This window comes from Falco rusticolus, chromosome 13 (genome assembly GCF_015220075.1).
Source record: "Falco rusticolus isolate bFalRus1 chromosome 13, bFalRus1.pri, whole genome shotgun sequence".
NCBI lineage: Eukaryota > Metazoa > Chordata > Aves > Falconiformes > Falconidae > Falco > Falco rusticolus.
The window spans coordinates 23,305,743-23,332,809 of record NC_051199.1 but is presented as its reverse complement, the minus strand read 5'-3'; the positions used below and the strand labels follow the sequence as shown (position 1 = coordinate 23,332,809).

Below are 27,067 nucleotides of genomic sequence, written 5' to 3'. Positions count from 1 at the left end.
TGTGTGAAAAGACAATTTAATTTTTTTTTTTTAACTTCTGAGTTTTTAAAGAACTTGAGCTTGCTGTGTCTCTTACCGTGTAAAGAATTTTCTCTGAATTTAAATTTGAAATTGTCAAAGTGAAGCAGAGAATGATCTAATCTTGGGACATTACCACATATTGTGTGGCTGTCAGTAAAACAAGACCTGTCTTGTATGGGCATACGTTATTACACGTTGACCATGGGAATCATGGTTGAAACCATGCTTTCTGTTAGACAGCTTAATATATGATTTGCTAGGTATTCAACAAAAAGTCTATAATGTTTTGATTTTTAATCAGATGCAGTGATACAGACAGATGTATGTTGTTTGTATTCAGTACTATGCCAGTGGAAATGTTGCTGAAGGATTTCCTTTGAATTATTTTTTCCTGGTAATTAGTTGTCTGAAAACTTGAGTGGGTGAGTTAGGAGAAATTCTTCATGACCATTGCATCACCTGGAGAAGGTTAAAATTTAGAAAGTCCATTAAGGTGCTAACTCATGTTTGTGCCTTCTGAAGATTCTCCTTTCTCTTTATTTTCACAGACACGTTAAGATTGGACATACTGATTTAAAGCACAGTAGTGATTTGGATTTGCTTGTGGTGTTTGCAGTCAGATTTGTATTTATTTATTATTTTGAGGCACCAAGGAAATTGGCTGCGAGAATGGATATTAAGTGTTGTTCTGTCTCCCCATTTTTTGGTGTGTTCAGTGCTATGGTATTATACACCCTTTGTGAATACAAAGATGCTTATGAAATGTTAAGGCTGACTATTTAATTTCACACCAAGAAGGACTCCCTGCCATAGGATTCAGCTGAGTCATTGTGAATAACCTTCAGTCTTGAACACTGGCAGAAAGCGCTTTTTTGTGTCCGTGATGTGTGTTTTTGTCGATTCAAAGCCTTTTTTTGTAAATGAATTTTCCAATACAAAACCAACTGGGCTTTCAGCTCTTCAGAACTGGCACACCACTTTTGCTGCTATTTGGCCCTGCTAAAGTGACATGTAAAAGTCATGGTTGTGTGATTCAGTTTGGGGGTGGATATCTATGGACCTTAACAGTCCATAAATATATTTTTTTATTTATATATGTATGAAATAAGCATATATGTTTATTACAAAAGCATGTGCCTGACTTTAGTCATTGAGCTTTCTTACTAATTTCCTGTGTCACTTCAATGTTGGACTATATGTGAATAAAATTTCCATAATATCCTTTTAATATTAATAGTGTTTTGTAATAGCAAAGCCAGCAGGAAGATAAATTCCGGAAACAATTTGGCCACAATTAAATGTGAGGCAAAAGTACAATTCTGGCGATTAAATTGGATTCTTGTTTAAAACACATGCGGTAGAAGGATATGGCAGTCTTCAGGAAGCATAAAATGAAGTTAACCAGCACCAGCATTTAGTCACTTGCTAATACTGCATGCAATTTCTAATTACTTCTGTAGTTTGTCATTGTTGAATGCAATCAAATCTAATTGGCCAGAAAATTTTTCTTGGATCGTCATAGTCTATGACTGTGTTTTTACTATTATTGTTCCAGCTTCTTTTTCATCACCCCAACCTTTACTGCTTCATTAAGTCTTAAATTAGACTTTGACAATCAGCCTATTTTATTAGAATTATCAAAAGAAAGAAATATACATGGCAAAGTCAAAGGGGAGGCTCCAGCATCATGTTTTATTTCATGCTTTGGAGTTCCTTGAGAGTTATCAAAGGCAGGGATCCTTTATTTGCAATTAAATACTCCTCACTTTAAAATCATGACTAATAAATGTCAAGTGCAAGAAGAGGCACTATTATTCAGTAAAAGTCCTTGGATATGTTTTAGGGTGAAAACGTGTAGGCATGAAGGTTGTTAGTTTTTGAAATGTTGTAGGGTTGCTTTCATTACAAAATCCTAAAGTTAACCACTTCAGATAAAGCTCAAAAATCATTGAAACATTTGGGGAGCTCTTACTCTACAGGAAGCTCTTGACATTTATGGTAATTAAAAGTGGAGGTATCTATTAAATACTTCAGTTTTTCAAATAAACACCAAACTGATAGGCAACTGTAAGAGTTCTATATATCTTAATTAGAGCTGGTCAAAACTGTTCAGTGATACTGTTTTCTGGGTTTGGAGGTGGCTGGCTTCTTATGTTTTAATGAGACCCTGAGCCTTTGAGAAAACATCGACGTAAATGCTATGGGAGAGACCTGGAATGAGGTTTACACTTCAGAAATGTTGTTGCAATTGGTAGATCTAGGTTGGCTGTTGCAAAGCAAGGAGTTGCAGTCCCATCTCCCTCCCTGCTTCATGTATGTGTCTCATAGGTTGTTTTGGGGTAAGTGCTCTATGCCCTGTGTGGGGTTTTTGTTTTTTAAAAATAGGAGTAGAGACCTCATTTTAATCCACTTTTCAAAATCTTACGTTTCTCTGTGGAGTAGAGCCTCATTTCTCCAGTTGATTCTGGCCGCAGTGTTCCGACTGCTTGTCCTGATCCTGATTTATCAGCATTAACTCAAGTATTAGGTTTTAGGAGTATCTAAAGATAATTTTGTTTAGGGCCAAATTTTAAAATGTTACTTTGCTATTGGGCAGTATTAGTAAAGTGTTAGTTCTTAATACAGTTTTAAAGGCTGCAGGAATTCGGTCTAACCTGTAGAGAAAAATGTTATCACTTACTTGACCGTAAGTCTCAAATAAAAGATGCAGAGTGCACCCAAAACGTGCTGCCTTTTCTGTTTATTCTTGCCTATTGATAGAACATTTGGGGGCTTTCCTGCCATACAATGACCTATTCCCTATGTTGTGGATTGTTTTGTTTTGTGGTTTTTTTTTTTTTTTTTTTTTTTGTGGGCTTTTTTTGCTTTCTTTTTTCTCCTGTTGAAGGAAAAATACTGTGTAGATTTTGATTTATGTAACAAGGATGCATCAGAAATGTATCTGGTTAAACAAACATGGAGCAGATGCTTTAACTATTGTGTTATATAGTAATAGAACTGTAATTGAAGCACAGCAATAGAGATAGCGTTTTAATTGGAAAGGCATTTTCTTTCCAGTGATGAGAGACTCCCCGAGCAAAATGCTGATATATCTTCCCAGTTTGTAGGTTTTTTTTCCACACTGGATGGACCATTTGGTGGGGGTGGATACAACCAGAATAAAATACTGATGAGTAGAGGAAGCTATGGCACTTCATCATAACGTCTTAAAAGTAATAATTATTTTTTTTTTTTAAATACTATTTGGGTACCATTTTAATTCAGCTTAGAAAATTACTTTAAAAGATGTAACGGAAAGATGATTCAGTGCATGTTATAAGAGATTTTTGAGGATGTGATTTTCAAATTTGATAGAAATGGCACCGTCTTTCCTCCATTTGTGAATGCAAGTCTTTTCAGGGTATTTTTCCATGAATTAGCTTTTTTATACTTACTTTTCCACACATGCCCTGGAGAAAAGCATGCAACCCACTGTTACTCTGAGGTAAACTGGATTTCCATGTAGTCTTTTTCAAATTAAATGAAATTGTTTATTAATTTTGCAGTTCTGTAGAGCAGAGGCTCCCTTGGGTTTTTACTGAGCTGATGGGGGATATGTTAGCCTATACATCTAGGAATGACTGATGCTAATTGGGCTTTTCACATTAATAAAGTCCTCTGTTTCAATGATGATACGCAGGTCAGCTGCATCTTTTAATTAAAAAAAGAAAAGAAAAGAAAATTAAGTCCTTTGCTGGAATTACCTAACTGTTGAGCAGTATATATATACAAGAATGCTCCCTTTTGGTAAGCCATTTTGTTGAATTCTCCACCAGTCCTAAATTTTGACAAATTTTAATTAAAACTATGCTTTTTTTTCTCATCTATTGTTCTTCCATCATGCCATGTATTTTTGCAGGGGATACAATGTGGCAGAGCTCTGGCTGTGGTATGTGCCACTGTATGTATTTTGGAATTCTGTTTGGTATAGTGAGTGATATGCAGCACTTGAGCAGCACATGACTTTTCTGGTAACATTTAGCTTGCTGTGGAATAAGGTGCTAACTAAAAATGAATTAATCATTTACTGCTAGATACTTGTATAGCCTTTAAACATCAGGTAGTAAAGGAGGAGGAGTTCTTGTTCTGTAGCATCTTTTATGAAATTTTAGTAACTTCATGGTTTGTGCTTGTTATGATAGTTAAGATGCTGATTAATTGAGACAGTCTCGGAAGCTTAGTCACTCTAGGCTTGTAAAATAACCAAGGTGGCTGGGGGGGGGGTAAGGCAGAACAACCCAGGCTTTGTTCTGATGTAGGTACTCCTGGGTGGCCTGAGCTGCGAAGGTGTATTTATGTGCTCAGTATTGCAACAGCACTATCGCAAGTATACATATAAATCCAAGAAGTGTAAAACCAAATACATTGCTGTTGCCTCCTCTGAAAAAAATCAGTGAGACTATTTTAATATTCGTGATTAGCCTAACATCCAGGAAGTATAATTTAATAAATAGCTAAGATACCTGTAATCCTCTAAAAATGTCTCCTATTGCAGCTGGGATTTCTACTCAGCTTCTTTACCTACTGAATAATTTACATATAAATTTCCTTGCTGTTCTGCCTAGGGGGGAGGGTAGCCAAATGTCAGTAAAAACATGAGGATTTGTTCAAGTGATCTCAGTCATGCAAGTCCTTATATATATGTCCCTTCATGGGAAATAAGGTCCTAAAGAAGAATTTCAGAGAATGTTTATTGAAGACCATGAAATTCTGGAGTCAACTTAAACCCACAGACACTCAGCACACCTCGTGTAAGCACAACTGCCATTGACTTCTGTGGAAGTTTTGGCAGCCTGGCAACTCAAAGATCACATTCCCACGGTTGCAGAGGTGATTTGATGTGTGCTGCTGTGCATGAACATTTAATGTCAAAACAATCAGATATTCACCAGTTGTGGGCTCTAGTAGAATGATCTTTTTTGGCACAGAAGTTGGATAATGTGTAGGAGAGCAGGAGATGGTTGGGATACAAGCATGCTGGAGTAATACCTTCCATTTGTTGGAGCTGAATTTAGTTGAGGAGATGAATGTAATTTTAAAATGCCATTTAAAAAATTAAAATACTTTTTGAAGCATATGTGTTACTGCTTTTGTTATTCTTTAATTGCAGTTGCGTTTTCATTAATGAGAGTGTAAATGTGCAATTATGTCTTCCAGTTTTCTTCCATTTTTGTGTAACATGAAAGGAACAGTGAGTTTAAAAGGTTGAGCATGTGACATGTTGACTCAGCTCCTCATGAGAGCTTAATAGGACCCTGAGCAGAAACCTGTGCTAGGAGCTTAATATGAATATTTCATGGATAAATTGAGTAATATTTTAAGGGACAGAAGCTGTTTAAACAGTATCAGCAGTTTGAAACTATAGAAAGCAGACAATAAACTGCACTGTTTACAGTGCTAACTTTCTATGAAAGTGTCACGTATGAATTTAGAGTTTTAAGATGCTGTGGTTTTCTGTGTTCATACAACCGTATGCTAGTGATGCTGTTTTACCACATCTTACTCACATAACATTCCTGTGTAGAGTCTGTTTTACCTGTACACAAGTGTTTTCAGTTGAAGATTTTTTCCATGGGACTGGTTGCTGTACTTGGTAGGCATCTTCTCTCCTGTAGATTTCCACTTTAAAGTAGTTTTTGTTTCCTACTGTTCTTCACAGTTCTCTTTCTTCCCCATGTCTTCCCCACACTCCTCTTCCACATCCAATTCTTCAAAATTCACAAGAGTTTCAAAACAAAGAAATGTTTTCATCCCAAGTTTCAATTACCAGCAAGTCAGAAACACTTCGTCCATGTTTGATATTGATTCACTTTCTGTAGTGTCTGTGTGTTCAACATAAGATGGTATGCTTTTCTATTCTGGTTCAATATGCTTTCTTCAAGCTTTCATTCAAGTGTTTTCCTGTCTCTTCTTTCTCTCCAAAGAGTACTGAAAAAATAAATGCAGAACAAGGCAACAGCAGCTTGCATTTTACGCCCAATGTCATCAGTTTAGGACACTGATTGATGCGTGGATTAAAATAAAAATGTCCTTATTTGAAATTTGTAGCTGTTCAGTGTTCGGTTTTGCAATATTAATGCATTTTTGTTATTGTTCAATTTACTAGGCAGGCTGAATAATTCTAACCAGTCACACGATGCTGAATCATAGTAGTGCACACGGAGTTAACCAGCATCTATCATTGTGCCTTGAAGCTGTGGATCTATAAATAGACCCTTCGTGTTATCTTTGAAAGAGCAAGACCACTAGTAGTTTGTCATGTCAATATTAGACAAGGATGAGGGATGCACAGATTGTTAGTGTGGTTCACATACGCTTTCAGTTGAGCAAGAGAAATTTATGGTTTGAGGTATGTTAGGCTCTGCAGTAAGATTTTTTGAGAACCTTGTTGACCACGAGTCCTGCCATTCTGTGTCCATTTCTGCTTTCTTCTTTGGCCTTTCCATGTTTTCTCTGCCTCTTTTCCCCAGCCCTTCTGGTTCCAATCTGCTTTTGCTGCACTATGAACCCCATTTCCCTAAAAGTAGGCATGCTGTGGTAAGTTTTTGTGTTTGTTATCAGTGAATTAATGAAATCATATTTCAGAAAGCTGTAGAAACATCTGCTCTTGGACTGAGAAACTCAGAATTTTAACCTACAGGATAAAAATCTGGCAGTTATAGGTGTTTGGAACCAGATGCCATGCAGTGGTAAGTTTGGCAATCCAACATTTAGATAGTACTATCTAGTATGACTGCTAGCCATGTAAGCTATTTGAAAATGACTGTTAATTTTTTCCACTGTTTTCTGTCTTGTTGCCAGTTCTTCTACTGTCCAGTGCTCAGAACCTTTATTGCTTTGGCATTTTTACTATCTTTGTGGTACAACTATGAGCCTAACTTGTTATAATGTACATACTTCTGATCTAGAAGAATAACTCTGAGAGGATGGAGGAGGAACTCCTAACAGAAACTTCATTCTGTAGTAGGTTAATGTATGAATTAATAGCAAGGATCACTTAACTTTGGGCAGGAGGAGAATCATATGGGAGTTGTATCGGTGTGTTGCAATTGAAAATGTTTCAGGGCCTGAAGACCTATGCTAAATAACTGATGTTTTATCTTTTCTCTCCATACTTACTTTTACCCTTCAAAAGATGCAAAGCATCAGGTATCCTCCTTTTCCACAATGAATAAAGTTATTTCTGTGTTGAAAATAAATAGCCAGTCACCAAAGCTGGAGGCAAATTTTCTTTGAAGTGGGTGATTTTCAAATAATTAATTAATTCAGTCATATGCAGAATACTCTTGTTGTTGAAAGTGTTCTGATTTTTGTATGTCTGTTGGCGAGGTTTTCTGTATATGAACCTTGAAACAAATTTCAAAGCCATCAATTTTCATAGTCACATTTATCAGTTTGGCAGCAGTTCATTCTGGCTTGATGCTAAACATGATTATTGTAAGTTATTAACTATACTTACTGTAAAGCACACAAATCTGACCAGCTCTGCTAGCAAAGTGGTGTGAGGCTCACGTGATGGTGCTGGTACATACATTTATGTGACATATGCTACTGTTCAGAAATGAACTTTACGTGTTTTCAAGAAAAAGAGTAGTATTTGGTGGAGAGGATAATTTAAGCGGTATTACTGTCTTGCAAAGAAAAATATTGAGTATTTGGTGTTCCTAATATTTTACTTTATATCTTTCAAAAAAGAACTGTTTCTGTTCTTTAATCCTTAAGTTCAATCCCACAGCTGAAAAACATGTAGAAATAACAGGTTAGTCTTGGTATTTAAAGTGATGTTTAGAGGCTCCAGCTGGAGCCTGGCACCTCTTGCATTTGGTTGCTGCATGCAAACAACCCCATCTCCCAACCTAACCTCTGTCCCTAGGAGCTTAAAATGAAATTTAATGGCAGTGGGTATAGCTGGAGGAGCACAAGTTAATGTGAGTTAGCTGTGCCTGGCGCAGGGAGCAGGAGTCACAGCTGCTTAGCTGTTGTCAAGTGTTCATTCGGCATTGTAGCTGAAACACTCTTTTTGGGGCCAACCTCCATGCACTCGTGTGCGGCTCCGTTCCCATGCACTAGCTAGCTTCTGAGAGCCGTGAGGTGAGGCAGAGACGCACTCTGGCTTTGAAAGGTGGTGCATTAAAATCAACGAATTTACAGTGTATCCCCATGAGGTGGGAAAACTATGTGCAGATGTGTAAGCAGCAGAGCCATTCCTGCTGGAGTTGTGAATGTGACTGCTGTTGTAGAAATCTGCTGAAAACAGGGAGCTGGGCAAAAAAGAGGCAGTTTGTCCTCCCATTAGAAAAAAACCAAGGCTTGACCTTTAGTAGACAAACAAAACAAAAAAATCCAGCAGGGAGGGAGAAAGAAGGTGAGTAGAAGAGGAGAGGTGCCACGCAGGTCCCACTGGGGGGAAGATCTTCAATCACGGCTCATGCTGTTCTGTGCAGCAGAGACTGTGACCATGGGATTGCAGGAAACAGCTTTCATTGCTTGCTCACTGTGTCTGTAGAAGGTTAAATCACACGTGTGGTGCTTGTTAGTGGCCCCTGGAGATTTCTGTATTGATCTGTTTCTTAATAATGCATAATAAGCAATCAGAACTTTCCTGATCTTTTCATAGATGTACTATCAGCGAGAGTCTTAAATTGCAGTGATTGTGTTTGACCTCCCCTCCACCAACAGTACAGTAGCTTTTATTTCCACTGGGACTACTCCTGACTTACGTGACAGAGAATCAGGGTCTGTGTTTGGAACAATTAGAAGTCATTGTTCCATGGCTCTACAGCGCGGCAAGATAGATTTGCATGTTGTTAAAATCTAATTTCAAAATAAAATTGGTACAGGTCCGAATATTTTTTTTTTTTTTTAAGTTGTGGGTTTTTTTCCTTTCAGCATGGACAAGCATGTTGGTTTTCTGTTATTAGCCAGGTTGTGTGTTCTGCCCTGTTTGCTCTCATTTGTAAGTCTCTTAGATAGATGGTTTAAGATGGGATTTTTGTTTTGGATGCTGAACTAATCAGGACTTTGCAATTCTGATGTCACCCCTGTTCTACCTATTGGAACATTGACTTTTAGAAATGTATGCTCTCAAATCAATATGATCTTTATTGGTACTTGCTGGTGACATCGTTAAGTCTGGCAGCAGCTAACTGCAAGCATACATTGTGGTATTGAAGTGGATTTAATTAGAAACCAAGCAAACGAGATTTTAGAATTAGTTATTGCTGTTTGACACCATGTGCAATACTTGTCTCCTGGACTACAGGATTTCATAATCACTGCTGTAAAATAAGTATTTTTATCCTTTGCCAAGAGTAATTGATAGTGTAGGCTAACAGAAATTTGCGTAATTGTGCTACTGTCAGTGTTTTGTGTAAGCACTCATTGTGCAAACTGGTTCTTAGTTACCTGATTTTGCATTGATAACATCAGAAGTTAATTGGACTACCAAAATAATGCTACAGCAACAATAGCAAAAAATTTGGCTTATAGCACTAATATAAGTTTGGCTGTCTGTATCATCTCCTAGCTGCTTTTTTTCCCCTTGTTCTAGTGAAGGTGTAGTTATTCATGGCTTTTCCTTGTGTTTTTTCTTGAATAATAAAAAAAAAAAAAAAAAGAAAAAGCTATTGGGGCGAAAACTCATTTAAATTTGCTCAGGAAGTAGGAGAATTGCAGGCTATTTTGGGTATTTTGAGTAAAATGTTTAATGTTTTATTTATATCTAGCATAATAAATACGCTGACTAATAAGAAGTCAGCAAAGCTCAGTGTGGCTGAACTGTTCAGAATGAATCAGCTCCTATTTTTCCTCTAATCTTGGACAGGTGGTAGGCCAGTAGTGCTGCAGTTTACCAGGTGGTGAATCCCCTCTGCGGGGGTTGTCCAAGGAAGATGAAAACCAGAAGATACCAATGGACTGAAGCTGAGAAGCCCAGAACACCTGTCTAGGCAGGGGGGAGGGTAAATTTGAGAGGTAGGTCCCACATCTAGGGCATGGACTAACCACGAAACTGCAGGCAGAATGAGGTGGGAATCACACATCTTCTCGTGTTGAATCAGGGGTATTGAGTGGTCTTGATCCTGGAGTAGTGAGGAAGAGGAGGGTGACCCCTTGACGGGGCTGTCTCTCTGGAGAGGTGCTTTGTCAGTTGTGATGCAAGCAGGGAAGAAGAGGCTCTTCTCCCTGCTCACCCCCTTTGTGAAAACCTGGCACGACTTAAATGCGGTGTTTTGTGAAAGATTAGGTGAGATAGCAAATTTGGGGCTGGGCAGAAATACCTAACATAACTCAGGATAAGCTAGCTCGAGTGCAGTCTGCTTTCATTAGTGCGCAGCTCTGAGTTACTGTAGTATATGTAACATGCCTGAACGAGCTCATCGATTACCACTTTGCTCATCTCTACACCACAAAACATTTTGCTATATAAAAATATATTGAGAACTGTCTCCGTGCTCTTTGTCAGCACTGGGGCTGAATCACCTTTCCTGGGCTCACAAGCCTTCTGTGGTTCCCTGGACACAGGAGATTTTAAACTTCCTGAGCGCTCCAAGTTGCCTTTGCCCATAGAGCTGCTGCTGAAGCCCCCTGAGCTCTGTGTCTCCTGGTGGGGGACAGAGCTGGATGGAGGATCAAGACTGAATATTTTGTAGTGGTGAGCACATGTAAAATGGCAGCTCAACCTTTGCTGATGAGCCAAGGATTATTTTCATTTTTAAAACTTGGCTGGCTGTGTGCTGGGGCAAGATGGAGAGGTATGGTCTAGTTTTTCCTCTTTACTTAAAAACGACCTGGGCCCCCAGTATGGTATGTTTCCAGTGGAATTTATATATATCTATTTACTGCCAATTTATGAACTCTGCTGGTATGAGGAGTTTGATAAAAATGCTGACAGACGATTATCTGTAGTCATGCTAAAATAAACCCTGTTTTGGTGAGGTTTATAACTTAGCAGTTGCAAAGTACAACAAATTATTATTTGAAGATAGTTGTAAAGTCTGGAAATTGACTTTTTGCTATCTTTTATGATTTAATCTATTTGTAGAGAGAGACATACCTTCTTTTCACAACTGGAATGAATCCTGATGAGAATACAAGTAAAAACATATATTATCTTTCTGGTTGGGTTTTTTTGTTGTTTTTGCCAAGGGAGGAAATACAAATCATTCTGAAGATTAATCTGCTGCCTTTGTTCTATCATCAAGAAGTCTGTCTTTCCTCTCATTTGCTTTATTTCTTGTTCTGAATATGCTGATTGTATGAACATTCCCTCACCTTAAAGGAGAAAAGTTTAAAGATAAAATATGGTGTGTGTGCTCCCACTAAATCTGATAAACCGATACTGCTTTCCTGATACAATTTCAGAGGGCATAAAGGACATATTCCAAAACCTGGAAAAATTGACATAAGTTCTGCAAGCTTCAGTGCATTTTGGACCAGGCTGGAAGTGAAACGTATCACTGAGTATATGATTACAAGTCATTTTGTTCTCCTTCAGAGTATTACCCTATCTTGGTCATCTTGTGATATGCATTTGTTGCTTTGAAATACTGTGATGGGCCTTACTCTCGCTTTGTGGTGGTCTAAACCAGGAAATATTTCTTTTATCTCAGTATCAAAGACTAGACTGTGGCTTTAAAATTGACAAGCAGCACTTGGAGACAGCGACTGACCTTTTGAAACTGGCAAGAAAGAGCCCCCAGGGAATCCCATTAGGAGCAGGGAAAGGTGGATAATGGCTTCTTCCACCCCAAAAAAAGATACAGCATTCTGCTGCTGTTATTAGGGGACTTCAACTAAACTCAGTTTCTTTGGCCTTCTCTTTGAGTTCAAAGCAGCCCTCTTTATTCTGTAATGAAAGTGGTAGATAATTAGTTATTTTTCTCTGAATATATAAAGGCAAACCGTGGAGTTGTTATCTCAGAGAATATTATTTGGATAACATTGTAATTACTTCAAACATATATTAATAAAACCTGAATTTTCTTAGTTTTGGAGGTGGTAACCAGATTATTGGAGCATAGTAGTTCATCAAGTTGGTACTTTTTCTTTCTTCACTAAGACATGAAGAAAGAAAAGTATCTTTTGTACAGTCATTTTGCTTTCAGGTTATGTGTTCAAACTTTGGGTTGAGAACGCCAACTCTTTTCAGAGGTTCAGCAGTGTTGTGGGAAAATTATGGTTTTCTTTAAATTCTACTTTTCATCATCCAGTGGTACGGGTGCACATTACTGCCTACACAGGATTGTGTAGAAATTGGAAAGATACACTTAGGTGGAAGGTTTTTATGAAATACTTTTCTTCATTTTGAGAGAGTGGGAGAAATCCATGGTAGTTATCAAAATTTACTGCAATCACACTTGTGTTCTGCGTGTTTCAAAATCAGAGAAGTAAATGAAAGGAGTCAAAAGGGATGTTTCAAAGCTGTTGAAAATCCATTCTTGCAGTGATGCTTAGACTATTGTTCTAATCTGATTTAGTTCTATGGTAGGTTATAACAGTGGGTGAGTAATTTAGATATGCAACAAAGCCATCCCATTACTACTTGGAAATAACAGAATATTTTGAGCTTTTCTACTTAGACAAAGACAGTTTAATTGCAGTAAGCCCTCCTGCAAAACAGTAAAAGTCAGTCAAAGAAGAAAATGTTGCTCGTTGAGTCTTAAAGCGGAATGTAGCTCTGTATTTGTTACCTGCAACAGAACGTGCAAATTGTTCTTCTAAGGAAGATACTTTGAACACTCATCATTGGTAGCAGGAAATACAGAGCAGAAGTGTATACCTACCTGGTTGTGGTGATTTGTGAACTGTCTGCTTTCACAAAGACTGGGATGGCTGCACAGCTGGCTTGGGTTCAATTTTAGGCCGTTGAAGTGTTTTCTTGGCAGGGGTGAGCCTGCCGGAAACATCATCTCTTGTTTTAGTCCCAGAAGGGTTTTCACGTGACACACCACCTGCCTGACCATGTGGACCCGACTGTTCAGGGCAGTCTGACTGGGCAAAAAGCACGTCAGAGAACAAAGTAAGAAAGAGGTACCTAGTGATGATGTATTTTAAAAATGACTGTCACCGGTTAGAGCCTTTCTGATGCTGTGAATGTAGGCTACTGGAGAGCAGCTGATGGTGGTCCCAGCTGCTGCCACTAAGTAGCTCTGTTACTAGCGGCTGCCTTCCAGCTTTGCCCTGAACTTTCTCCTCATACACTCTGTGTAATACTTAACTGCCAGGGTAGACCCATGAGCCGAAATGACTTGAAATGCCGATGCAGAAAGCTTTAAATAATGAAAAAGGAGAAAAAGGCTGATTTGTTTGCTGTGATACTCTCCAGCAGTCACAGCTGTGTTACTGGGACAGACAGGTCTTGTGCCGGGACATGGGCTGCTCTCCACCCTTGAAGGGCAGAGAAAAAAGATGTGCACTGCTGAGGGGTGTGAACTGTCACTGTATTTTGGTGAGGTGCTGGTAGCAGGGGTTTTACTAGAGGAGAAATCTTCAAAGTCTTTGGACTACAAATGGGGATACTAGTTTCAGTTAGTACTTACTGTGTGTAACACTGTGTCTTGGACTAACACAGCCTCTCTGGAGGAGTAGAGCTGTGCATCTGGTAGCGGGGACTTTCACTTGGAAGGCTTTGAGCTTAAATGTGTTACCATTTTCTGGTGATTCAGGGAGCTGTGTTTGGGAGCTTACCGCTAAAAACCCCAAGAATAAAAGCCTGTAGCAGTGTTGTTTAGCCCTAGTCCCTTACCTCTGGTGTCCTGGCTTACTGCCTAGCCCACTGACATAACCCAGACCCTGCTGACTTTGCAGCAGATGGCCTTCTTAAGCTGCAGCAACTTCTGTATCTCCAAGGTTATACATGGGGGTCTCTTCCACGGTCTCTTCCAAGGTATTCACCTTGCTCTCTCCTTTAGAGCAGTAGGATTGAAAGACCGCTCTATAAGCCCTCTTTCTTTTCTTCAGCCTTTCAAGGGAAACTCTTTTGGTTACTGCTGTTGTGTCCCCAGATAACCTGTCACATGCCTTAAGTTTCTAGTACTAATACTGCAGTATAAGACGGTGTGAGTAACGAAGTATAAGATGGTGAGACTAGGAGTAGTTTCTGTAGGTTGTCCTTAAGAACCAGTGGACTCAGTGATACCTCAAGTACCATTAATTCTTGATTGGGTCATGCCAAGCTTGTCAGAAGAGCCATCTGCTACTTTGTTCTGTGTATATTTATTTATTTATTAGTAAGGTGAATCCCGACATCTCACACAGAAGAACTGTAAGGGGAATGACATTTTTTAATTCAGTTTCCTGCAGAACATCTTATCAGGAAGGATGGTTTAGCTTGTGTTGTTCATTGCTTCTGATACTCTGCATCACGATGTATTTCTTTCCACATTGTGCTCACTGACTGTTTTCTGACTAATATATCTTGATATTTGCTACTAGAAGTGGTGTACAAAGAAGCTGTCATCAGCAGCTGTGTAGAAGACATCTGAGAAAACCATCGATAAGTATTAAAAAGCAAATGAAAATGTCTCTGTTGTCCTACTGCACTTGACTTTTTAGTACTGTTTTTTGCCATCTTTCTCCCTTGGCTCAACGTGCTTAAATACTCTGAGAGAAATATTTTGCTGGCTGCCTCCTGCATGATCTCCAGGTGCACAGGCCTATGCCCAATTTCCTGAGATACAGAAATAAGTCAGTTGGTTACATTTCTGTTTGCCTTTCTGCAACCTGTAATCTTCAGGCTCTACGAAGATTTAAGGCATATCAGGATAGGTTACTTCTGTGTGTCTAAATGTTTTAGATTGAAAATAAATGTTCAGCCCCTATCGGGAATAATTTACTGTTCTGTTAAGGAGGAAGAATAGGAAGTAAGTTATTACCACAGAAAATTTCACTGCAATTTTCTTTTGCATAAGCTTAAATTCTGAGTAGAGAGGTTGTCAATTAGTGTGCAGATTTTTTTAATTGGCTATAATAAAAAGCTAATTGGTGTTTTGCTTAAAGAGTGAATTAAGAAAGTGTTGCTATAGGAACTTTGCATGTGTATAGTGCTGCTCTACATAACAGTGAATATAATAGTCTGATGACCTTTCTGAGCTAGCTGTATAGTCAAGGAAAAAGTGTTAAATTCAGGCTTGCTGAAGTGATCATTAAGGAGTTTGTGACTTCACCCATTTTATTGCTTGAAAGTGTCTCTGGCATTGTCTTGTTGAATGTTTCTCTTGACTCGCGTCAAACCATATAATAAATGCTGGTCTCGGAAGACCTGAACTTTTCTAAAAATCTGAGTGCTCCAATTCTGAATGTGTGAACCGATCTGTAATCTGTCAAGCATAAAATGTACTACTGGGAAAATTTCATTTTCATAATCTGAGAAAGTGTGATGATGGATCATAAGTGACAACATCTAATCCGTTAGCTGTTGTATTCCTCCCTCCTCTCCCTGCCTTCTCACTGAATTCTGAGCCTCATCTGAAACACTGGAATTACGGTTTTAAGTCAGATGGGGTTTCTGTTCTAATTTGCAATATTCTTTCCCAGCAAAAATACTTATCTTCTCAAATATAAACTTTGCTGAGGAGAGAATAATTTCTTCAGGAGCTGTGAACAGGAGTTTTTTCCTTTGGGCTAATGCTTGCCTACTTAAATTACTTCAGAGTCATTATCTGTACTTGTGCTAGTTGCTTGAAAGTTAAAGATACAGGCGACACAGGCACAAATCTTGAAGTATATTACGAACACAGTCATTCCTGCACAGGAAGGTCGTCAGTAATGAAATAAGTGTCTCTATACAATAAAGGAGAAAACTGACACATGATCTTTTTTGTAGTTCCCAATCCTGAATCTCACTGTTGCTGTGTAAGTGGGCAAATCGTATTGTCCCCTTTTTAACTGCCCATCTAGAAAATGCAGGAGTGAGAGATCCTGCAGTTATTAGTGACAGAAAAATGTTCTGTGCATTTCAAAACAATGCAGTGAGTGTCTAAGTGCAGAATACTGGGCAAAATGATGACCTGTTGACTTTTTTGTGGAAAAGGTTCACGGTGTTCTTTTCCCCTTCTGGTTTTCAATTGTAAAAAAATAAAATCATTCAGTGTCTGCAAAATTTGCCCCTTCACTTGTTCTTCAAACTGGTAAAACACAAAAATCTTCGAGTTTGGTTAGTTTGTGATTTAACTTCCACCACCCTTTTCTTCTCAGTAGATGCTTAGAAGAAATCAAAGATTCTTTGAAGTGGGCAAATTTAGGAGAAGCTCTCAGAATTCTCTGCAATTGTACAGTCTCCTTCTTTCTGTAACTCTGGATCATGGCTGAGTAGTACCTTAACTTAGTGGCTATTTTCCCCTTGATACACATATGTAAGCCCGATTAGTGTTAATGTCTTTTTGAAATGCTTCCCTCATATATTCAGTATCTACTACTGATGTCCAAACCTTAAAGTCTTATGAGTTGCGTGGCATGTGGCTATCTCTAGAGCTTAATAGAAAGTTGGATTTAATCTCTTAGTTCATCTTTTGAGCAGTAAAACTGTAAGACAGATAAAATGTTTTAACGTGAAGCTTTTATCTGAGACCTGTGAGCAAATAAGTCTTTTTTTTCTGGTCCAGGGAAAGGACTGATTTCATTCCCCCTCCCTCCCCACTTTTAACTTGCCCAGTAAGACAATAACTGTAATGTGCGCTTACATGGGCTTGTATAGTTTAAAGGTGTTGTTTTGCAGAAAAGTAGTACAATATTGTATTTATGTTTGTCAAGGAAATGTGCTTTTTGGAACTCAGTAACTCCATTCTTACTTCATTTTAAATTGTTGCTGCTTTGCTGCAGTTCATTGTCAACTGTCCTTGTGAAAAGGGGACCAGGTCTGTGAAGGGCAAAATATGAATCTACTTTAGGATTGGTATTTTCCTCATGGTTTTACTTGACTGTAGAACCCTGACCTAATGTTGATGTTATTTGTGCTTTAAATGGGGGATTGGACTGTGTGACGACTTAGGCTTCTCCCAACCCCAATTATTTTATGCATCTATGACAGAGCTCAAATCTACAATGATAAAGTTATTATTCTTCCATTTTTATGAGCTGTGGCTCTGTGGGCTTACAGTGAGGGCAATTACAGTAACAACTGTAGTATGAATAGTTAAAAGTGCTATCAGTTGTGTTTTGTTGTTTTTTTTAAGATAATTTATCTCTAGATGACAAATTCAAACATGTCTTTTAAAATTATCTTTTACAGCTTTTATTCTCCCTGTTATTTAAAGGACAACTTTGGTCAGACCTTTGAATGCATACTAGGAAAAGATGTTGAAGCCAGTTCACACACACCCCCACCCCTCCCCAAACCCCAAAGCCTGTCCATCTCCCAACCACTGTTTTCCACCTAATCTGCGCAAGGTGAAGCCTGTTTCAACACGGCTGCTACAGCCATTATGTTGGATCAGTAAAATTTATATGAAAGCCTAGAGTCTGTGAGATGGAAACTGCACTCCTGCTAGTTCAGTCCGTTCTTTGTTTATTGGGATTTAGCAGTAGCTGTAGTCCTACAAAATGGAGTACCGGAGGGGCTCGGTGGATTCTGCGTTGTGCGGTGGGACACCTTGGAAAAGAAGCTGCAGTGTGTTGGTCGTTTTGTTGTTGGGTTTTTTTTTTCTTTTTTTTCCCCTCACGATAATGTCCTTGTTGCTCCAGTATGGTTGTGTTTACAGAACATTGCAACAGTACAACTTGGTTACTATTGATCCTTTTTTCCCCTTTGTTTTATAATTTATGTAGTGCAGCATCAGAGGGTTATTAGTGGAGTTATCTGTACAATCTTTATAATAAGCTTTGATCAGTACTGAACTGCAGCAAGATATGCAGAGACTGTTTAAATATGTACTGAGCTACCTTGTTTTGCTTGGGGAAGGAGCACATTGACACCTTTGGCATTTCATTAAAAGAAAGAGGGAGATTTATGTGGATGATAATGAGATTGCTAGTGGGAAATAGGTGAAAAATTGACGTAATCAGGATATCAGGTTTTGTTGGTTGTTTTGGTTTGTGTTTTTTTTTTTTATAAGAACACTTCTACTTTGCTGATGGCTAAACAAAACAACTGTTTATTGTCCAGTGTTTTGTTGTAGAGCAGAAGAACCACCACAGGTTCCCTGAACATGAATCTGCTACTTCGTGAACCAGACCTCGCTGGAGTCAAGGGCATTGGTTTTGACACTTCAGGCAGTCATGTTTTTGTTTTTTTTTTTTAAATGAGAAAAATACTTCATAAGTACTAGCATGTTTAAAAATGCATTCTACTTTGCTGCAGTGTCAGGAAAATTCATCTTATATTTATATTTACAAGTTTCATCATTGGAATTGGCTACTTTTCTGTTTCAGTGAATGGTATTAGAAAATGTAATGCGTTCTTCTTTTGCAGAGAATTAACGTAGAGGCCAGATTGAAAACATGCCTTCGTGAAAAATATTCTACAAAACTGATACCGTCTTGGCTTTAAGGTAAATATAATAATAAAAAAAATTGTGTCAAACACCTGCTCTAACTTTTCTTTTCATCATAGTTGTTCTGTTAGAGAGATATGTGAGGATATTATGTGCTGAGAACAAAGAAAGTATTTTAAGGAGGTAAGTTGAAAAATTAATTTATTTTTAGTAAAAAATTTAGTCAAAAAATATTTAGTCAAAATAAAGTGTAAGCGTGAGCCAATAATTTGGGTAGGCTTCAGTAATTAAACAAAATGACAGTCAGTGGCATGAATGCTTATGTGACTTACATACTGCCTTGGCAAATGTTTTTTTTTGTGTAAAAATTGAATATGCGTATGAAGGAGAGATCACTACAATTGAATGGAAAATGTGAAATTACGAAGGCAGCAAGGTATAAATAATTGAAAGTCAGGTTTCAACTCCAGTGTCTGTATTTCATGAGCTCAGTTGCAAACAGAATTGCTAGAATGGGAATTCACATTTTTGTTTTCTCTTCATTTTACTTTCATAGTACCATACTCCTGGTATAGAGAGCAAGGCAGTGAAAATGACAGAGGGGTAATTAAATATCTGTAGGAAAGTAAGAGCCAAACCAGAGACTAATTTTCAGTACTCTACAGCTTTCATTATACATGTATATGCTTTGATTTCTCATGTGTATGGGAAATGTATCCTCCAACACTGCATATTTCTAATCTTTCTCCTCCAGAATTGTTTAACTTCCTGTGTTCCGTGGTAAGATGTTGCAGCTTATTTTGTTTGAGAAATCATAGCAGAAACTAATTATTTTATGAACAGTTAATTACTTTCAAGAATATCTATTTTTAATCTCTGCTAAACAGTCCTTTCTCGTGGCCGTACATAGTTTGACTGTTTAGTATGTCTTGTCCATTTGTTGAAATAAATCAAAATGGGCAATTTCCAGTGTTTTTGGAAACTTTTTGGGTCTGTTTGCCCTGCTGTGTCTGTGGATGAAGGGGTCAGTGAGACTGCTGTACTCAAAGTGTTATTTTGAAGTGAAACTTTCTCCAAATTTAGCCAGTGCTGTTAGATGTAATAGAAACCATATGCTACTTCATATCCCCAGTATTAGGGGTTGTGCTGTTGGCACTTGCCACAAAACCAAGTTCCAGGCAGCATAATAAATTTGAAAAATTCACTGTCAAGGTATATTCAGTTGTGTGTTTGGTTGAAAGGCCCGGGTTTTGCCCTTAAGCATCATGTACTTCTAGAACCAGATCAGATTCTATAGTCTTGCTTGTAAAAGAAGATCAAAGTAAATGTCAGCGATACTTACAAAAGAAGTGCTGGACCTTCAGTGAACTTGCCCAGCTGCCCACGGGTTAGGACAGCAACTCGTAGCTGGATAAGAGTTTTGTTTCATTTTACACTTTTATTCTACATAATGACACTGTATCATGACCTTGGTTATATCCCCTTTAGAGTGGGGATTATGATTTTTCTATAAGGAATTTATGATGATTGGAAGTTTTCTTTAAAGGACTATGGAGTTACTTAAAGAATTTGCTGATAATAATTTTCTGATTTGAATAGTATTTAAATGCAGATGTTCCTATAGCAAGACCCCAGGTAAGTGTGTATTAACATTTAATATTTGAGATACTTGGTAAATACCCAAGGACTCAGAGGTGGCCGGAATGTCTTATTCTTTGCAAATATTGAACTTGTCTGAATTACTGTCATGGTATAGATAACATGTTAATGAACTGAAGCCTTAATAGGCTATGGATCAAAACAGAAGGGCTTGCAATGATGAAATTACTTGACTCTAGAACTTGCCAAAATATGTTCATATAGCTTAGACAGTCAAAATAAATAAAAAAGCAACACTGCATTTGCCAGTAGCTCAGAGAGCTTGCTCACTCTGGCCAGTATAGTCGCTTCCACTCTATGCTTCAAATATGTCCTGTGAGCACAGTAAGCAGTTACATGGGTGGCTGGGCTTGTGGGGAGACTACTGTCCTTGAAGACGAGGTCTCTCCCAGTGCCTCTGGGCCATGTGGTGACAGCAAAACCAGTTTCAGATTCTTGATCTTTTTACCCTGTTTGGTGCCACCACACAAATTCAGCTGTTCCTTCAGCTGTATCATGATGGTGCCATGGTTTAAATAGTTGTAAAGTTTCCATTAGACTCTGGCATAGGAGAGAAATATTTAAGAAATCTGGCAGTGTAGATATCGATCAATATTGCATTTGTCTAATTAGCAAATTGGTATGAGTATGCTTGTTATTCTGAAGTGATTATAGTATAAAATCAGCAACATAAAATCCTTCTTCTTGCGCTATATACTTCAGGTGCAAATTACAGAAGTTTCATCTAGAAATTAGAAGTGAATCTTCAATTTTTACCTGTGGGAACACAACCAGAAGAAAGTTTTGTGAAACGTGAGTCTGTAAAAATGTTTCTGTGTTCTAAGGAGCAAACAGTAGCAGTCCAGATGTTTCCTCCTATGCCATAAAATTCTCTCTGTCATCCAGGTCTTTTTCACACCAGGGTTGTTTCTGTGCCTTACATGTGCTTTGTGAAGTTTCATTCATTTTGATGTCTGCGTTCATAAAGTGTGTAACAGAATACCCAGGAGCCTTATTAAGGAATTGTGGGAGATTAGTCGTCCTGAGTGATGGCACTGTTCCTTCTCTTATCAGTTCTTCATGTCACATGTGAAAGTATTGTGGTGTGGTTTTTCTCCTCTTTCAGCTGCTGTGTACAGACCATGCAATAATTCAGAGCTGGAGCGACTGATGTGGTTGTCCTGTCTGGAGGCAAATAGGCCTTCCTTGGACTAATTACTTCGGTGTTCAGCAGCTGTACTTAAAGCAAAAGCCTCTAATCCTGAAGACTCTGGTGATGAAAAAGCTCCTGTGATTCTTGGAAAATTGCCCAATAGATTACACTGTTGGAAAACATTTGCCCTGTTTGTTTCTTGAATTTGTCTGAATCATTTTGAAGCACTGAAAATAGCACTTTTATTTCCGCCTACCTGTGCAACCTTATGCTATCATTTTTCTGATACAGGCTTAGTTATTTAGACTGCTAGTTAATCGTACCTGAACTTCCACTTAAATATCAGATTAAGCATTAAGCTCTTTCAGCCTTCTATTTGCAAGGATGTTTTACAGTGTTCTTCATGGTGCATGTCCTATAATCTCTAATCAGCTCCTTCTCCAGTCATCGTTAACAGACCTGAAAACATGTTCACATAGCGGTCTCAAAAATGAAAACAAGATAGAGAGAGACAATGCAGCTTCTTAGTTGTATGCTCCAGAGAGACCTCTGCACAGCCTCACCTGGGAATCTTTTGTTTCCCTATTACAGAATTGTGGGGTTTGTAATGCTCAATGTTTTTTAGTGCTTTGCAATAAGCTTTCTAGTATTTTAATATATTTCTTTACTTGAGGAGTTCTGTTAAACTTCAGTGTCATGGAAACGAACAAGATAACAAGAAATACCAAGAATGCATTATAGGGTGATTTGATGGTAGCATTAACATGATACAAGTATTAACTTTTGCTGAAAGAGCCGTATCTTCCCCTCTGTCCTCAGCCATAGCCCTACCACTTCCCTTGCGCCACCATGGGTGCTTGAGCTGCAATGTGAAGGGCTGGATGAGGCTGCTTTGGCTGAAGCTAACCTGGGGCTGGGAAGGGGAAGAGTTTTCATCTTCGTTTTCATGGTCTAGCTCCCTTTATGGCTGTGTAACTTAGCTGCTGGTGCCTGCAAGTGGAAGTTAACCTGTGGCTTCAGGATGGGGAGGCAGGGAAACTGCTGCATTGGAGGTCATGCATATTTATGTTGATATTAAGGACAGTGGATAGGCACATGGTGTGGTTCAAGCCTTGCTTTGTCTCCATGGAAAACCTGAAGATAACACTTTAAAAGATTTCTGCTTCTGAGATCAATTGAGTTGTATTTATCTCGACAAGGTTTAGAATAGCATTTCCTCATGTTGAATGCCATTCTTCTGGAGTTAAAAAGCTGTCATCTGTTATTTTATTTTTTACAAATTCAAAGGGCACTTTAGTGTTGTCAGCATGAGATCATAGCTGTCTAATAATAGGCATTTTAGAGGATTTCTACTAATGTCGACTTACAACAGAGCCCTCTTAATAAAAGAACTGCACCTTATAATCATGTAGTGTATCTTTCAGTACAAAGCAGTTCTATGAATTGTGTGAATTGGCTAATATCTATTAGCTGTTAAAACTCAGATAGTTACTTCTGATCAGAAAGAAAGTAGTCTTGTTTAACTTCCCCCTCCCCTTCATACATCTATGAGAGTGGGAGCCTGTGTGAGGGGGGAAAAGAAAGGGAGCCTGATGGTGGTTAATGGCTAATGAATACAGCTAAGGATACAGGAACGGTTGCCAGGCAACACAGGGAGGATGGGCTGAGGTCCCTTGTCAGTACATAAAGTTGACAATTGGCTTATCTCTTGAGCTCGTGAAGACTGACTTTTGCATTTTTGCATAATTTATTCTCAGTATGTATCATAGCTCTGTTAGATTTTTATATTTCAGGTTTTGTGTGTATGTATTTCATTCTTTTAAAAAGAAACAGAACAAGAATGGAAGCAAATTAAGTTTTTTAGTTAAAGGAACAGAGTGTGTTGTGAATTCTGTCCCATGCAGTTATTATATTTTCAAGAAGAGAGCCATGTTTAGTAAGAGATTTGCCTAAAATTGCAAGCTCTTAGATCTAATTCCAGGTGAAGTTCTGTTTTCTTAGTCTGAGAGCCCTCTGAAAGTTACCATCAATATGCTCGATGCTGAAAGATGATGAGCTGGCATTTATGTTATAATTGCAATCTTGAGAAGATTGCCTTCTTCTGTGGCTGAAACACAGTTATTAAGTGACGCATCTACTTTGCTTCCCTTCTTACACTGAAATAATATCAGGCTGCCAACAAAGTGTGTACACTGAGGAGTGTGACAGACTTGACCTTGTACAAGTTGTTGTTACAACAGTTCAAATGAATTTTGAAAACGAGTGTCAGTATGAGCTGTAGATCTCTCTGCTGCAGTGTAATTGTACATAGGTGGTGCTCCCTTAGGCAGACGAAGGGTGGCCTGTGTTAGTTTTGCGTTCTCTAGAAGGCCTTTCTGGAAAAGTAGATGGACATTACTACGTGAAGGTGGTTATCATTAAGTGAATATTGAAGTAGTAACTTTTTTTCTTTTCTGTGGAGATAATTATTAAGAAAAAAGTTGCAGTTGGCTTGACGACCCTGGTTGCACAATCCGGTAGGCTGTGTAGTTCTGATAGTACCAGAGGAAGTAACGTCCTTAGCCCTTTTGGCTCTCAAGAACACTTTTGGTGCTTAATGATAAGGTAAAAGCTGTAGGAAACAGGTTAGGTTCTTGTTTTGAATTGTTGGACAGGAGAATTACCTAGCTGTTTCGTGCCTGTTTATTCCACCAGGCAAAAATGAGGTTACTGTGTATAGATCTGCAATTGTACTACGTTGGGAATTCATAAAAGGAAAAGAGCCCACAAAACCACACAAACCCACAAAAATCTCTCCTGCTAGTAAAAGCAATTGTCATTTGCAAAACACTTGCTTCCATTTTTTTCTTGTGAATGGCTGTTAAGACTAAAACTTTTTTGAGTGTTTAGCACACTGTGAAACCTGACCAGCTGTCAAAATATAGGGTGTTTGTTTGGAAATGTTTTGATGGAAGCTGCAAAGAAATCCATTACATTTACTGGACACTTTGTAATTATCAGACTTTGAATAAACGAGATAAAAATCAGTATTTTCATGTAACTTTTTCCTGCACGGTCTGTTCTCTTTCTCTCTCTCTTCCCATGCAAACACACAGAGGCAAGATAGCAGCCAGCTGTGGAGGTACTCGGAAAACCAGGTGAAAGGTTTGAAATGTTTCAATTTGTACATCCAAAGGCTTGAGGCAATTGTCATTAACAAAATGGTCTTTCTCCTTCATTTTTCATGTTGTATGCTTTAGCTTTTGACTTACTATTTGTCTTTTTAATGGTTTGTACTTACATTACAAGCCCTAAGTTTGCTATGGGGTATTGATAAATGTTTTTGTAGCTTTTGATGATTCATGGGAAAATTTGGGTAAACTTGTCTGGACTGTATTTCACGGTAACTTGCATTCCTAAGGGCAGCTTTGGTCTGTAGGTAAAATTGCTCTTTCATGTCATCTGCATGTTTAATTGTCTGCTGATATAATTTATTAACTTAGACATAACCGCCATGATTGAAGGAACTGCATACAGCACTAGTATTACAGAAACTTTGGATCCAAGTGTTTGAAGTGCTTTAATCTACTGTATCAGTGAGGGAAGAGATTCCACATTTATGAATCTGTGTTCATGTCCATGATGTCCAAATTGTTGGCTATCTACTTCCCTATAATACATTCTAAGACAACACAACACCTTAAAAATTACTATAATTGAACCGAGAAAATAAGTAAGGATCAGTAAGATTAAAAATAATAATAATAATAATTATAGCAGTTAACAGTTTGTACAATGCAGTGCTATTCAAAAAAGTCTGGACAGCTTCTGTAATGTTAACAGGAACGTTCTTTTATTTACAACCAAATTAAATACTTTTAAACTTTAATTGTTGGCCAGCTTTTGTAGTGAATGCAAGTGGAATGTATTTAATCTTTTCAGCATTGGATTAGAATACATGTTGGTGTCTTTTGAAATTTGGTACTGCTAATCTGTTAACACATTGGTTACATTGAAGCATTGGTTAAGAAAACTGAAACTATGCAAGTTGTTCTTTAAAATAATGCTTTAATCAGCCAGTGTTGACACTTTTGATTTGTTTTTGCATGGGTTTTCTTTAGTTTTCTTTGACTGCCTCACACTGTACTAATTTCTGTAAAAACAAAAGTTTTTCTTATGGCACTGAAACAGAAAGTCATGGAAAGTTGAACCCAGAGTAGAGAAGAGTTAAAGGATATTTTTTTTTTTTTTTTTGCGTACTGTGAGCATGGTTTGAAAGAGAGATTCTGATTCCTTTTCTTAATTATGGACACAGAATTAACTTCTCATCCTTCATTTGGGCCTCTGTGCTGTTTTATTTACCTTGCTTAATACCATGTCTGAGATACGGAGATAATTTATTGATTGAAGTGTATGAAACAAATGCATTGTATGGAAGCAGGGAAAAAGGGGCATGGGCAATGTATTTTAGATTTCATTTCCTATGTTGCTTCTGCATTAAAAAAAAAAAAAAAATCTATGTGAAAATATATTAAGCAATGCAATAACTGCATACTAGTAAATACAAAGCCAACAGCTGTGTTTTCCAAGAGTATACCGCTGGAACTGGGAAAAATAAAACTTTATTGCAGATTTGGGGAGAAATGGAAAACAATGCTAATCTAAAATAATTTATCTTTTTTTTTTTTTCTTTTTTTTTTTGTCTTTTCTCACTTGGGGAGAATAAGATTTTGCTGCCTTTACTATCACTGGAAAAATGTAGCTCATTCTGTTTTTTAGGAGTATTGCACGGATAATTCAGAGATGCAAACCACAATGGAAAGTGTTATTCCATACTAGAAACGCTTTATATACGAAGTTACTTAGTAAATAATTGGGCAGACTTTGGAAAACTTGGGGAAAAGGAGGAATTTACTCAATCTAAAGCACAGTTCAAGTGTGATGCATGTGCCCTGCTGTCAGAGAAGGTGTGCTAGGCCAGCGGCTGAGTTGGTTTGTGCAGTCCAAGTGTTAACGTCACCTGCCCATCTGATTGTGCAGAGTAGTCGTAAAAAACTAATGAAATATGCTTTATCTGCAGAGGTTTGTAAGCAGATGTGAAAGCATCTCACTGGAGAGGAGGAGATGGAAAATTACGGGTGTGCTGAACTTGGGCTGCACGTCTATGTGCATACTGCATGGTGCATCTGGACCAGAGAGGATGCTGGACTCACCCAGTAGCTTGCCAGCACCAAAACGAGCCATCTTGCTCCTGTGTTCTGTGCTCCTTTGTGGGCTGAGAAACATTTTTTTTTTTTTTTTAAGTAGCAGAAAACTGAGAAGTGGTAGGAAAAAACAGGTAGCTTTGTGCTGGCTAAACTGGGAGTAATGAACTGAATCAGCTTATCATAGCGTGAGAAGACTGCACCTGGCACAAGGAGGCAGCCAGTCAGTAAACTTGCTATAAAAGCAATAAATGAGTGTAGGATATTGTTTTAGTGACAACTTTTTTTCAGTATGCCCCCTCGTTTGTCATTAGTATGTATCATTTGTCTGACTTGCTGTGCAGAGGCTCACTGTTTAGCCTGGCTGATGGTATGACAAAGCGGAGTTGTGTTGCTTCGCTTGATTTGGGAGGGAACAGTTTGCCAGCTCGTAGTGCTCAATGGGAGGGATGTATTGCAGCTCATGGCATTTCATGAAATGGCTGTCATGCTGTATGCGGCAGTTTCACAAAGTGAGCTAGTTTGTTAACATAGTATTCCTTCTTTATAAGATATACATATATATGCCTTTACATAAAGAGATATATATATATATATTTTACAGC

At 38.1% G+C, this 27,067-nt stretch overlaps 1 protein-coding gene across 4 annotated transcripts in view; it reads left to right on the top strand.

The window, feature by feature from the left end:
- NAALADL2 (N-acetylated alpha-linked acidic dipeptidase like 2) overlaps positions 1-27,067 on the top strand; it is a 504,243-nt gene that overhangs the window by 84,294 nt on the left and 392,882 nt on the right. For all 4 annotated transcript variants that reach the window (XM_037406785.1, XM_037406787.1, XM_037406788.1 and 1 more), the window contains one exon: positions 18,467-18,545. The gene's annotated coding sequence lies outside the window, so the exon portion shown is untranslated. The remainder of the gene's footprint in view (positions 1-18,466; positions 18,546-27,067) is intronic.